Source organism: Quercus suber, unplaced genomic scaffold (genome assembly GCF_002906115.3).
Source record: "Quercus suber isolate HL8 unplaced genomic scaffold, Cork oak 2.0 scaffold_3B, whole genome shotgun sequence".
NCBI classification, from domain to species: Eukaryota; Viridiplantae; Streptophyta; class Magnoliopsida; order Fagales; family Fagaceae; genus Quercus; species Quercus suber.
The window spans coordinates 2,554,562-2,570,382 of record NW_027071805.1 but is presented as its reverse complement, the minus strand read 5'-3'; the positions used below and the strand labels follow the sequence as shown (position 1 = coordinate 2,570,382).

The 15,821-nt window shown below is 33.4% G+C and overlaps 1 long non-coding RNA gene across 2 annotated transcripts; it reads right to left on the bottom strand.

Moving 5' to 3' along the window:
• Positions 1-5,212: 5,212 nt before the first annotated feature.
• On the bottom strand, positions 5,213-15,745 carry LOC112039610 (uncharacterized). 2 transcript variants are annotated; one of them, XR_010627645.1, is made up of 4 exons: positions 15,627-15,745; positions 9,775-9,882; positions 6,321-6,381; positions 5,213-5,649 (listed from the first exon to the last, which is right to left on the bottom strand). It is a non-coding gene; the product is annotated as an uncharacterized LOC112039610 (long non-coding RNA). The 2 variants fall into 2 exon arrangements; XR_010627646.1 differs by lacking the exon at positions 5,213-5,649 and adding an exon at positions 5,949-6,198.
• Between the last annotated feature and the right edge of the window lie 76 nt (positions 15,746-15,821).

Here is a 15,821-nt window from a genome sequence, read left to right as displayed (position 1 = left end):
ATTTCATATGAATTTCTTCATCAACTTCATGTATTGATGTAATTATCATATATCCATTTGTACGCATTATTTAAAGAGGCCAAAAACCTCAAAACGTGACACTCTATTAGGATGTTATTTATTATTTTGGTCCAATTGACACTCTATCTCTCTACATCAAAATAGCAAAATTTGGTTTATTGGGACGTTATTTTTCATTTGGGTCCAACTGTACCTTCTGTCAAGTTAAAGAAGATTACAAGAAACTAGAATCATTTGGGATCGTCAGAATCATACGATCCTGAATGATCACAAAGATTCTTGTAAGATCCAAATCGTTTTGGGCAAGTAGGATCTAAATCAGAATTTTGAAAACCATGCATTAAACTGTGAATCTTCTTTTATATATAGAGGGAGATAAAGGTCTTGTGATTAGATTTGGATGACTATGAGACTCTTGAAGATGATAAATTCGAGTTTTTAATTCAAAAAACTTATAAAACAAGAATCAGAAAAATTGAATTACATTGCTAAAATTTCATGTTTGAACAATTGTCGATATTTTGGTCATAACTTTTTTGCTATAAAAAAGAAAAATCAGATTGAATTTAAACAAGTGCCATTTGAAAGATAATTAAAAATGCAACAATTTTGACTCAAATCCAAAATTCCAATGTTTACTACACTAAAATTGTCCTGCAATGTGAACCTGAAAATTGTTGCAATTTTCTACGTTTTTAATGATTTTCTTATAAGTTTTTGAATTTCATCCAAATTTTGAATTAAATTTAGCCAATTGGGATCAATTAAGGATAATGGATATTTAGAAAATAATTTATTTTAATTAAACATTTACATGTTAAGACATGTAATTAAAATTCAGAATTAAGATTAGTTATCTATTAAAATCACATTATCCCATGTGCAATAGTACCACCCTTTTCCTAAGCATGGACGAATGTGATAATGACACATAATTAATTCTTTAAATAACCGATCACAATGGTGTTAATTAGTTAGTGTGGCCTATTTTGGGAGAGGTTTTCGGGCCATATTGGAGTTGTTGACCTCTTGAAAATGCCATTGGATCAGTTTTCTAGTAACATTGGTGGCAATTTCCGTCAATGCGGTGGTCGGTTGCCACCAAGTACTGTAACATGAGAGAGAGATTCAAAATTCTCACCACAAACCCACAAAATCTGCCAATGATTCAAAAAGCAAAATAATAAAATCTCCCATAGATCAAAACTCACAACAAATTAAACCAACCGAGCTCAAAGATATGACTGGGACTAACCTTCAACAACGGTAGATTGAGGAGGAAACTTTGAACTAGACTGAAGATTTGAGATCTAGGTTAAAGAAATGGCAAAAATTGACAGATTAACGGAGGAAATAGTGGTAGGTGAGTTTTGGGGATTTGGGGAAGAATGAGAGGGAGAGAGAGAGAGAGTTCTTGAAAATTTGGTGTGCATACATGTGCATGTTTATACATACATGTCGATCAATTTGGTATCGCTGCAATCCCAAATCCGTCATCAACAACCATACTGACTAACATCGAAAACTCAAAAATGCCTTCGACCACCACCCTGTTCATCATTGGAAACCCTGTTATGCAGTTCAATGGGTATGAATCTGAATCGGCTTGTCAGTCTGGATGGATTCTTGTACAACCCCAATCATAATTGATTAAGCATAATTGCATGTGCCTATTCCTAATCATAGGGATGCATGTTAATCATTTAAACTTGATTTGTCTAGAACTTTTAATCTAATGGTTCGAATGAAGCACATTGACACATTATGTACTTCTAAATTTATTTTATATGAATGTTTAGGATATCTGACAATCAAAACGACAATTTTACCATCGAGATGTGCAACTACAGGTTTGCCCTCGATGAGGTTGAACAAATGTTGCAAAATGAAGTATCTACATAGCAATACATTTTACTATTAAAAATTGTAGTGAGGAATAATTAAATTTGGGGAAAAAAAAAAAGATACATAACGATAAATACCAAAAATTATACATCATTAGAGACCAAATATTTTCACTAATTTAAGAACTTGAAGCCCCTTTTAAATAACTTTAACAAGATATATCAACTTATGAGTAATCACATTAAAACATAATAATATAATTCTATCTTTTAAACTGATTAAAAACTAATATTTATGTAATTATCTTCATAATTTAAAGAATTTCAGTTATTCTCACATATTTGCAAAAGCAACAATTACTTTGAGTTACCAAGAGCCTTGTAATTTAACTAACACCTTTGGAAGTTTTCATTAGAGACATTCATGGTTTAAATTCCTCAAACCCCATTGTAACTTTGAGCTTATAAGTCATGATTTTCCCGTAATTGCAAAATAATAAAATAAAATAAAATAAAGCTCTTTCTCCATATTTTAGATTTTTAGACCTGTCACACAATTGGCTGAAAACAATCAAAAAAGTAAAAAGTAAAAAGTTCCAATGGCTCTAGAAAATCTATTTTAAAAACTGGAAAGTAACAGCGTTTTTTTTTTCATTTGAAAATGAACTAAAGTTTTTTTTTTTTTTTTTTTTTAACTGGAAAGTATATATAACAGCGTTTTTTTTTTCATTTGAAAATGAACTAAAGTTTTTTTTTTTTTTTTTTTTTCCTCATATAGTTTGTCAAACCCGACACCACACACCCATCTACTCCCTTTCTAAATTAAAAATTAAATTAATTTCCACCAAGGAACTCAACTTTAACAACAATCAAGATCACCTCACTGTCTATAAATATTCAAGTTATAAACACACATGAGAGAGTGAACATAGTCCTTTTTTTTTTTTTTAATAGGTAATAAGAATTATATTAATAATGATGAAAAATCGTCTCTTCAATTTCTAAATTACTGATCCTCTTTCAATTTATAAATTACTAATCCTCTCATGCTTCGTCATCGGGGATATTTGGAGACTAGCATAGTGAGGAGATAGAATTTCGTTAGTTAGCAAGGTTTTGAAACCATTTAGAAAACTAGCACTCGAGTCTTTGAAACTCAAGTTCAATGACAAAATCAAGCCTCAAAGACTCAAGTTTTAGTGCTGAGATGGAGGAATTTATCCACGTGGAACTCGAGTTTCTTACACTGTGTTTGGTTTGAGTGAATTTAGAGAGGATGGAAAACATAGGGTGGAAAACAGTGTTTTCCACTGTTTGGCAAAGGGAGGAAAATATTGAGGATGAAAAACTCGGGAGAAAATTTTCTCTTCCAAGCCCACAAATTTCACCTTCCCAAATCAGGAGGAAAAGCCTGGAGAGAAAATACTCTCACAGCACTTTTACCATAATACCCCGTTCTGGAATCAAGTAAAAAAATAAATAAATAAACAAAGAGAGAGCGAAGAAGAGAGAATGAGAGCACTGAAGTCAAGTAAAAAAAAAAACAAAGAGAGAGCGTTGGAGAAAGAAAAGAGAGAATGAGAGTTGTGTTGAATGAGGAAGAAGATAAAAGAAGGGGGATAGGGATAAGGACAACGTGTGTGGAGGAGAAAAAGAAGAAGAAGGAAAAAAAAAAAATAGACGTATGGATGAAATGAAGGCCAAGAAAGGGGAAATAACATTATGAATAAAAAATCCTAATTAAGAAATGTTACCACAATATTTTCACAATAAATTTTAACATATTGTTATTAGTTAATATTGGTGAGTAAAAAAATAATTTCAGTGGTGGGTTCAAATTAAAACTAGTAACAACTTTCCACATAAATTTTGTTGTGAAAATATTGCGAAAAATGTTGTGGACGTAACACTTCTCATTGAAAAATATAATTATTGGTAAATTTTATATTATTTAATGAGTACAAATAAATCTATTTCTTACCTATTATGTAACAATGGTATAATAGTCAATTTATATAAACTACATTTTCTATCCTCTCACTTTTCTTTTCAACTAAACAAAAGAGTTTTTCACCCTCCCACTTTTCCACCCCTCCAACCAAACACACAAGAGGGAAAACTAAATATTTTTTATCCTCCCACTTTTCCATCCTCCCACTAATTTTCCATCCTCCTACTTTTCCACTTCTCCAACCAAACAGACCCTTAGACTCGAGAAGTATCTGAAGAACAAAGATGAAGATGAAGACGATCTGAAGAACTAAGGAAACAGATCCGAAGGAAGAAGAAGACACAATCTAGAAAATAAGATCTGAAAAACGCAGATTTGAAGAAGAGTAACAGAGTTTTGGAGTTGAGAACGCAGAATAATTTGAATTGGAAAACGTTAATTCGAATAACGCAATTGATTTGAACATAGGAGTTAATCCGAAGAACACAACCAATCTGAATAAAGGAGTTGAGAATGCAAAACTGGAAAACATGGAGAACTGAAAAACAGAGGAACTCGAGTATTATAAACTCGAGTTCTACATGAATTCTATGTGGATAATTTTTGTTTGCCAGCTCTGGAACTCGAGCATTTAAGACTCGAGTTAGAAACTCGAAATGCTATTTTTCCACATTGTTTTGCAAAAATCACCACTAACGAAATTGTTAAAAATTTAAGGCCAAAAAAAAAAAAAAAAAAAATCCTTCATCATCACTGCTTTCAATAAGAACGAGATCCTTTTTGGTTTTCCACTGTTTGGTGCCTCTATTTTGACTTCCTTGAACTTCATTTAACTCAGTAGTCTGAACACAATCTCGGTACTTCTCAATTTGTTCAAGAATTCTACTGCCATACTTCCTGTCTTCAATTTCCCATGATTTTCTCCAACTGTAAGAAAAAATTGACATGTAATGACTGGTTTCAGTAGAAGAAAAGAAATGAACAGTTCAGTTACGAAGCTTGAGAATTCAAAATTGCTACAGGTTCCTATTAATACTCATAAACATAATTGTATTTTTAAAAGTTTAGATTCACATTCATCCCAAAACTTTAGATTCACAAATATTTTCCCCAGACCTTAATTTTCACATTTGTGTCACATCACTCATCATATTTATACTAAATTTTCACAATCAAGGGTGATGATCAAATTTTGAAAGATCTCTGAACAAAAATATTGTGAAAATTGCATTTACATGATATTTTTGACACTACATATTTACATTTCGCACAATGCGTTTGAACCCCCGCCCCACTTTTCCTGAGTTCAAATGAATATGTTATTGTGGCTTTCATAACCATAATAGATGCACAAGCCACAAGATCAACAAACCAAGACATTATTGAAACAAACTCATTGAAGGATTAGTACTCAAAACCAATTGGACTAGTGAACTTGCCTGTTCCAATGACTTTGGCTGCTTATAATATATTACATAACCAAAATACCACTACAAAATTGCCTAACTTTTAAAATAGTAACCTAGGGTTATAAGAACTAAAACTCTAACACACACAACCAATATGGGATAAACATCCTTATTTTTTTTAAAGAAACAGTAATACTTATTAGAACACACGAAAGTAGTATATAAAGTTTTTTAAATATCATGCTGATTTGTTGAGTAGACAAGACAAAATGAGGGAATATTTTCCCATGGATCGAAGACACTTCTTTCCGTAGCTCATCAAGCTTGAACTCCAAAACAGAAGATGCAAGACTGCGTTTGGCTGATTTCAGACTAGCTGTATTCTTCTCTCCGCTAGAAATGTTGTGTTTCACATTTTTCTTTCCTACATGCATTTGACAAAAAGTAAGCAATGCCCAAACTTAGGCCTACAATAAAAAAATAAAATAAAATAAAAAATTTCTTTTTTGAAAAATATTACTGGAACAAGTAGATAATGGTGGACTAAAAGAGGAAATAAGTTAAAAATAAACGACAGAAGTCATCCATTTGAGCTCATTCAGGAATCTAGGGAGAAAGAGCAATGTATATATATGTTCAATATGTATCATTTTAAGGGAATACGTCCATAAACAGCTCAGGCAGGGAGCAATCCGATCTAATTATTATATTTTCAAGAGTCTACCTAGCTGTATGTTTCTCACACATTGAAGAATCAATCCAAGAACGATAAATAGAGCAACTCAATCTGAAGATTTATGACTTGAACCATTAGAAAGGCACCTACTGCCATGGAATATCCTATTAGTTCAGGTAAGTCCTGCGGATTTAAAGACATCAAGAGAGAGTGGAAGTACCACATGGGGCACACGAAAGAGATACTAACAGGTGAGGTTTATAACAAGAATACCCTGGTTGAACATACGTCTACCTTCTGCAAATAATTGTTGTAAATATCATGAAAGGGGTTTGAAGTAACAGAATTCATAGACTATCATTTCCAGAAATTTAACTGCTTATAAGCAAGCAATTTCTTTCAAAATGAAGAACCCTTACCGTGTAAGACTTGCTTGGCATAAGCATTTGTGGCATAAGCTGTATGCTGAAATTCTTCTTTCTACATCAAGAATAGATTGGTTCCATATAAAATACTGATAAATGCAGAGTCGAAATAAGGGCAAAGTTTCAATTGGTCAACTGAAAGAATAGAGTTTTAAAGGCAGATTTTATCACATTACAGATCTTTTAGATATGGATAATAGGACAACAATTCTGTATTTTATTGACCAAATATAGCCCTTTTTTTTTTTTTTTTTTTTTTGGATAAGTAATGTAAATTTTATTCAAATCATTAAAAAAAAAAAAAAAAGAATCACCCAAGTATACACACATATACAGCTGGGGATCATAACAATCAAGTACATAAGTTACAAAAATACATTAAATCATAGATTGAAAATAGCCCAGTTACAAGTTAGCATTCCACACCCCTTTGATTTTTGAAAGACCAAGGTAGGAAGAATCTGGTTAAAATGCAAAGCACTCACAAGCTTGTCACAAACACTTGGCTAGACTCTCCGCTAGACTTGCTTCTAATAAGCAGACCTAAAGCCTGAAGGTAAGCTTGTTTAGTATAGAAGTATCCCAACCTAACCAAGGTTCAACTCAAAAGCTCACAAACCCAGATATCATTGAAACGCATTTATTTTTGCATGTTTCTGTGATTTGTGCTCACATGAGTCTGTGTCTTTAAGAAAGTAAGCAGGGTCTTTTTGTGTGTTACACTCTCCGCTGCTCATCTTTGTGGGTTCATATGCGTCTGTAAGTGATTTTTTTTCATGTCGTGGCTAGCTTTCTGTTTATAGAACAAATTTAGAAGTATGAAATGAACATTAAAATTCCTGACAGTTTATGCTCAATAATTAAAACATGCAGAGCTATTAGGGTGACATTTATAGACTTTGACATCTAGCATGATGGAAATTCACCATGTTGGGCAAACTAATGAATTTTGCTAGACACCACCCGTGAAGTGCTTTAGTGGTAGGAAACCTCCAACTCTTCAACTTGTGAGTCCGAGGTTGAGAGTTCAAGCATTGGCACTCCCCACGCAGATGGTCCACACCATTCATGAGTAGGTTCAAGTGGGCCTGGGCAGTGAACTCACCTGTTAGCTCCCTTTTTTTACTTAAAAAAAAAAAAAAAACAAAAACAAAAACAAAAACAACAACAACAACTAATGATTGTGTCAGACAGTTGAAAAAACTAATGTAAAATTATTTTCATTAGAAAATGTGAAATTCCATTCACATATTGAAAATCCTATCAGTTATGCCACAATTTGTGCAGAAAGGAATGTAGCATAATGCCATAATCAACTAGTAGGTCTATTTTGTTCAAACTTTTTTTTTCCCCTCTTTTCAGAAATTAGTAATTTTCCACATTATGTAGCACATTGAATGTAATTAACAAATAAAATTTACACAACTTTTTGCACGGCTTTTAGCAGTTCACCAAGAAAAGTTATCGAGATTTTTTTAAAAAAATTATAAGGTCAAAAGAGAAGATTCTTACCAATATACAATCTAATATAAGCTTTATGACAAGTTGTTCTGTTTCCTCTTTCTTTTTTGGCATGATAAGTGGACTGGTGATATTCCTCTCAAAATTCTTTATCCTCAGTTATTTTTGTGTTCAGCTAATAAGGAGGCTTGTATTTCTGAGGTGTTAAGCCCTCCTGTGGGTGATAATGACAGAGTAGGGAGTTTAAGTTTTCATAGGAACTTCAATGATTGGGAGTTGGCGGCTTCCTACTCCTTTCTTCATTTCATCCAAACCCGAATTCCTAGGGAAGGAGGGGGTGACAAACTTTGTTAGGATCTTAATGGCAGTGGGAAGTTTGATACTCGGTCCTTTTATCATAAGATTCGAAATGCAGCTCCTTCCACTTTCCCTTGGAAAGGTATTTGGAAAGTTAAGGTTCCTAAAATGGTGGCTTCTTTTATGTGGACAACAGTCCATGGTCAGATTCTAACTTTGGATAACCTTATGCTTCGTGGTCGCCCTTTGGTGAATCGTTGTTGTTTGTGCTGTTGTGATGCGGAATCTGTGGATCACCTATTACTTTTTTGTCCAATAGCTCATTCTTTGTGGATGTATATGCTTCGATTGTTTGGGATGGAATTGGTCATGCTAGGCTCAGTTGTGGACTTATTATTTTGTTGGTATCATTAGCTTGGGAAGCCTAGCTCAGATATTTGGGATTTGATTCCAAGATGTTTAATGTGGACTATTTGGACTGAACGGAATCGACGGTCTTTTGAGGATGAAGAGAAAACTGTGGTTCAGTTATTAGAGTATTGCCAGCGGACCCTCTTCGATTGGTCTCGTTGTTGGAGCTATTCAAATTGTTCTACCCTGTTGGATTTTCTTTCATCTATTAGTATAGATTAGGGGCTGCTTATGTCTTTTTGTTTCTTTTTTCCTTTGTTCACTTCTGTGAACTTTGTGTGCTTTTCTTGCTATTCTTTTATTAATAATATTCTCTTCTTACTTATCAAAAAAAATATAGACAGAAAGGTATTGGCTTCAAGCAGTGCATTAAAATAAGAAAGAAAGAACGAAAAAAGATACAATGTAAGGATTAATAAAAATGACATGAATTTCGAACAAAAGGAGGAGAGCTTCATGTATTGGTTATGATTAGTCAAAACAATCCTGAAAGAAATATTAGGAGCATTGACCATTGCTTTATAAGACATTTTTCAAAATATTGTTACTAATACCTAAAACTATAGAAGGAACATAGTGTTAGGCATTAGCAATAAAACCAGCCCATTATGTAGATTGCAGCGAATCTTTTTCGAGAAGCCCATCTAGTTGCTGGGCCCATACCTGCTGGCTACTGCATATTTTTATAGGTATAGTGCAAGAGGAGCCATCCTCATCCCTAAGTGCCTAACAAAGAATAGATCTAGGAATCCTCCACAGTCAACACAGCATATAACACCCAGTTATGCAGGGAGTTTTTGAATTCACCAGTTACCACTGCCACTAGTTCTAAACCTTACAACATCCCTAATATTCTTGACAATACAGTCCTCTCTAAGACAATCCTACTATTATTAATTCTCTTATTTCTTTGGAGCCAAATCTGATAGATGGTAGCAGCAAAAACCATCTTACTGATGATCTTTAATCCTTTGCCTTTTAGATAATTCAAACCACACTTCAACCCAGCTGGAAATCTGACACTTGTACAGTCCCATCTTCAAAAGATGCAACCAATAAGTATTTGATCCTTTTTATTTCCACTTCACTAAGTAATCAATAAGTATGTTATGGGCAAAGTCTTTGAATAAAAAATCAGCCATGAGCAAATAGCAGCAGTATTGTATACTGGTAATACTAACATATACATGATATCGATGGTTGCCTTGCTCGGCTTATTCATGATATACAGCTTATTCATATTCAACAGTGGACAATGAATTAAAGGCATAAAACCAACCTAGTTCCTTGTGCTTTATTTTCATTTTGTCTATCAATTGTAACATCGTCATTCTCTGATCATTCTCTTGCATATCTTGCAGCAAAGAAACCATAAGTTGTGCATGACCTGCAAACAATGCTCATATTAAACCTATAATCATCAATTATGAGACATGCATATATTTAACAACATAGAAAGGGAAGCAATAAAATTAAAATTTTAAAAACTCAAGAATGGGAGGAACAAGTTGAGCCTTCAAATGCACAATAGAACTGTCCAGCAGTTCTTCACAGTATACATCCGGTGATAACCAACAATAGTTTTTTTTTCTGGATGGAAAAGGAACTATGTCCCATGTATCATTCTAATGGAATGTTTTCCTCCAGCCTGGAATAGATGATAAAGACTCCTGAATAGACTTAGGGTCCATTTGGTTGTGGCATAAACAGGGAGGATAGAAAAGGGGGGAGAGAAAAGGGTTTTTTGGGTTGTTTGGTTGGGGTGGAAAATTGGAAAGATTTTGGCTGGGCCTAGGTATTTTCTCCCCAGGCCCACCAAAATCCTATCTCCCCAATTTGGGGTGATTTTAGGAGAGAAAATGAGGAGTAGGGTAAGAGAGAAAACACCAAATCTGCCACTCCCTCTCCACTGTGTCTGCGTGCTTAACATTGTTCCTTTTTCATTTCCTTTTTTTCCACGTGTATCTCAAGGAAGCTATGGTTTCAATGTGTTTTTTTTTTTTTTTTTGGGAATCAAATAGTGTCTTTTTTTATCTTTGTTAATCAACACTGGTTTTTTTTTTTTTTTCTTTTTTAACAAATGGTGGCTTTCACCTTTAAAATGTAATAATAAAGAAAAATAATATAATATAATATGAATGATGTGTTATTTTTATAAGATATTATTTATTAAATTTTTTTTATATGTACCCTTTTTAAATTTTCAAGACAAATCAAAATTTTTAAATTTGAACCAAAATCGACCCTATAATTTACCCAAGAAATAAAAGCACAAAAAGGTGGAGACATGTTACAAACCGGAAATGGGATGACAAGTACAAGTAAATATATCTTTATGCAGCATAGTAGGAAGAGAATCACAATCAAAAGTGGATATGGGACTCTGGTTGCTAAGGACCATACACTAGAAATAGTTTTTTGGGAATAGTTCAGAAATAGGAAGGTGACATCAACACTAAAAAATGATGGCAAAGGTAAGGGAATAACACTTGTATCCCTTCTAAGTACAAGATACCTAGGAAAAATATATTAAGAGATCTAGGATCAAGTTTATCACCTCCTGGACCTAAGATGTGAAAATTGAAAATAAACCCAAAAAGCTTAGGAGATAAATGGAACAAGACTTTACCAGGAGACAAGATAACATGAGGGATATAAGCACCAAGCCAACAAAAGGCATGCAATTGATAAGATAAAGGCTGTTGGCACTGCATTACTCCAATATGGTTTTGGAACCTAGCATGGAATAAAAGTGCACAGGTATTCCCCAAAAAAAGTCTCAACTTACACTTTTGCACACCATTTTATTGTATGTAAACATATAAATGAATTATGCATTGCATGCCGTGACCATCAAGAAATTGAGAAAAAAAAAATTGTATCAAATATAAACGAACATTATCAATATAAAGATACAATGGGACTCTTTTATTTATTTTTTATGTTTTTTTTTTTTTTTTATATAAGTAAAACTAAATTTCATTAAAGAAAAACAGACATAGCCCAAGTGCACAAGACATATACAAAGAGAATATGATGGGACTCTTATTGCCTTTTTGGAACCCAAATATCTGATGTACTAAGTGAAAAAAATTATTGAATCAACTCACTCTTATTAGACACAAGGGACAACCTATGATGCTTCCTCAATTAAAACGCTTCACATTGCATGGACGCAACTTGATGACTTGAAGGAACTAACAGCTTCAGGATCTAAAGAGAAGGATGACTGAGAAGACAACGATGCTAAAGAGAAGAAACGGATGAATAGAGGGTACTTGAACAGGAAGAGTTGCATAAATCAAGATAACAAAGTCCGCAACCAATCTAACCGTCATCTAACAGTGAGAGATCATAAAAGATGCAATACGAAGGTAAGAATATTGCAACACCAGTTTGCTTACAAAAAGGAGACTAAATGGAAATTAAGGAAAATATAGGACTGAAGATCGTGAAAAAGTGGAAGTAAGGTTAATATTTCCAAACCAGAAACATTCGTGGCAGAGCCATCTACCAAAGTAGTGCAAAAAAGACTAGTTAGATGCTCAAGATATAAAAAATCCCAGTCATATGATTAATCTCACCCAAGTCAATGACATAGGGTTCTTAAGTGGCAAGACAAGCAATGGGAGTACTTATTTGAACCAGAGTAGGGGTGGCAAAATCTGACACAACCCGCGAACCTGACACGACTAACCCGTTTAATAAATGGGTCAAGTTTGTGTTCAGCATGCAAACCCATCTGACCCGTTTAGCTTGTAAAGTTATTAGTTATTTTAATATTATTACTTAATTTATGGTTGTTTTTATATGTTTATTACTATATTTATAGTTGTAATTGTATTTTAATTTTATATACGTGGGAATTGATAAAGATTATATTGGTTAAGTATAAGTATAACCTATTAATTAAATAGATTATAAAACGTGTCATTTGTATTGACTTTTACATAACTTATTAATTAACCAAGTTAAACGTGTCAGGTCAAGTTGACCTATTTAATAAACAGGTCATGTTCGGGTTGAGGATTCCGGACACGTTTAGTAAACAGGTCAAGTTCAGGTCAACTCATATAGCCGAATACTCATGACTCGACACAACACGAGCCTGACCCGCAAACACGAATTGCCACCCCTAAACTGGAGTAGTAGCAAATGATGTAACAAAATGAAATTGCAGAGACACAATGTGACAACTCTTCCCCAAGAATGGAAAGTATGCTGGTGGTTGAGGTCAGTATACGAGACACTGAAGCATTCTCCTCCTCTTCAAGACTAACTTGGTTAGTAGTAGGTTTCCCATAAAGATCCCAACAGAAGTCTACCATCTGATGCTCAGAATGACAGCAAGTGCATTTTAGAGACCAAGTCTTCTACCACAACCTTCTTCCCCTTACTCATGACCCCACGTCCTCCAAGACCAAACCTAGAAAATCTAACACCCCATAGAGACAAAGGCAGGTTTATTACGCGTCAGTGTAACTGCATTAAAATCACATAAGGAGGTCCACCTAAGTCAACCAAATGCTTCACCCAAAGAAGGTCCTTTCCATAATCTGTGACTTCACTAGATCAAAGGCCAGAGGCAAACCAGAAAAAAAATAAAATAAAATAAATAAATAAATAATTGAGCTACATGCATATGATCTCTTTGTTTTTACATGGTTTTAACATCAGCAAAGATAAGCTAGTAAAGATTGAACTCTTCTCATATATCCTTAAATTAAACACAATAATCTTCCAAAGAGAATAATTTAGAGCATGGGAGAAGTAATTCTAATGAAGATCATAAATGCATTTAAGATTATTGGAGACTCACATCTGGTGACTCCCTCCCTTTGTTCCTTAGTTCTCTCCTTTTTTGTAATCAATTTTCTTCTTTATTCTTTTTTATTTTTCCTTGTAATTTTTTGACTGCTTTGTGCACTTTTTGCATAAAGTAGCTTTTTCAATATACATATTTCTTACTTATAAATAAAAAATAAAAAGATTATTGACACTAGAATGCAGTTCCTAAGCCTGTTTCCACACAATTTTTTGCAGTGAATGAATATGCAACAACTTATCTTAAACTCTATGTTGTTCCATAAAGAACTCCTAATCTGTGCATTCTAAACTTTCTAATAAGCTACTTAGGATTTGTAGTAGAAGGTAGATCATTAGTCAGATGGTGAAAATTTTCCTTCCAAGTAGAACGCCCTCAATAGCTTAAGCCCACTGTGCATAGTTCCTTCCATTGAGACAAATTGAAGTAATAGAGAGCATATTAGCAGAGGATAAATAATTAAATTGTATACTCTCTTTTGATTCCATAGCAACACTTGATCAAAACCAACAAAGTAAATAAAGCAAATAAAGTGTGGGCTCATGAGAAACACTAGAAACTAGACAATCAAACAATGTTAGAGAGCTAACACTCTATGAGTAGTACCATTGCATTGTACTCTTCTAGAAGCTTCTTAAAGAAGTGTCTGATTCTCTTCTAGAAGAGTAGTATATCCTCTTGGTCAGGTGTCACTTATGAGGTGTCCCCTACTGTCTGTCTTTGTCAAGAATATTCTCTATTCCTTGTAATCAAAGCTCGAATATATATGGAATATAGTGGCTAAGAGCTGAGTAAGATTTTCAGCTCCTCTCTTTGAATCTTCTTACTTGAATTCTCTAAATATTTTCCACTAACAAAACACGAGTCGGCAAATTTAACATCATAAACCTGACCAACCAGTGTGATGCTTACAACAAAAAGGCTTTTATTTTTTATCAAGAATTGTGCTCTAGTTTTGATGTAAGGCCTTCTTGGCACCTTTCATAGACTATTTTAGTTATTATATTATTGTCTTAGTATTAAGTTTCATTAGGTCAGAAAGTTGTTTGTTCGGTCGTAATTCATTTTTACTTATTGGGCTACCAAAGGCCAATGAGGCTTATTTTATGTTTTGTCCTTTTCCTAATTGATTTAGAACTTCTTAATCACTTTTATTTATTATTAACAGTCCTAGTGTTTTTAGGAAAAGATTATTTAGAAGTTCTAGTCCTTCTAACTCAACTATAACTCCTAGTGTTTCCAATAAAGACGTCCAGGGTTCAAATCTCTCCCTCCCCCAACTAACAAATTATCAAAAAAGAAGCTCTAGTCCTTCCAGAAGTAGTGGAAACAACCTATAAAAGAGTCTTTTTAAGTATTCAATAAAAGAGAGATAGAAAGAGATTGAATTAATAAAAATTCAGTAGCATATATTTTATGTTTTGATGGTGTCATTGCCTTCTCCTTCCTGAGTGTGATCGCTTGGGAAACCTTGGCGTTATTGCCTAGGACTTATCTTTCTTGGTTTCTCATTCAATTCACCATTTTAACACCAATAGCCAGACACATTCAAGATCCTTTGTTTTTTTTATTGATTAACCTACCAAAACCCTTAAACATCAAACCCTAACGACGCAAGGAGAGCAACAAAATTTATTTCAAATTTTATCATTTGAAATAAAATAATAAAATTTAGGCATTAGTATTGTTTAGGATTTTATGGAATGTAATTATGGTTTTATGCACTCCTTGAAACCTATTAAAAAAAGGCTCCAGAAATAATTTTGAGAAATGCATTTTGAATAAAATTACTTATGAAAGATGTTTCGCTAAAGCTTGGTGGTGATTTCAATCATCCTAAGGTGGTGAAGTCTAGGGCTCCTTGTTTTTACCCTTTTGCTTTCCATTTTCTATCCTACTTGTCCTAAATATACATGGACCATATCACCATAAGATAATTTCTTGCAAAATGTTTCAAAATGCACCACATGTCATGATGTCATCAGCTAGTACTAGTTAGCTGTAGGGAAAAAAAAAAAAAAAAAAAAAAAAAGGTATCATGAACTTGCATTTAATAAAATTTAAACAATTCAATTTGCTTAAATTTTGTTGAAAACACAATCCTTTCAAGATTTCATTATTTATATTTGTTTTACCATTATTTTTAACAATTGTGGCAATAAAAAATCTTACATGAGCAACTTGCACAAAAGCTATCTAAAACACCTCCTAATATGATATAAAACAGGTAAGAAACAATTTCAAATCAAGTTATAACAGTTAATGAACACAATACCGGAAGGGAAGAAAAGGTAGAAGACACAGACCTGTTCACATTCCTCTCTAGAAAAGCAATAAACTATCCCAGACTCATTATTTGAATAAGATTCTTGGATGAATTCAGCAATTTCATCAATCACCACCTTACCAACTGATGAATTTTGCCACTAAAGCTTGGTGGTGATTTCAATCATCCTAAGGTGGTGAAGTCTAGGGCTCCTTGTTTTTACCCTTTTGCTTTC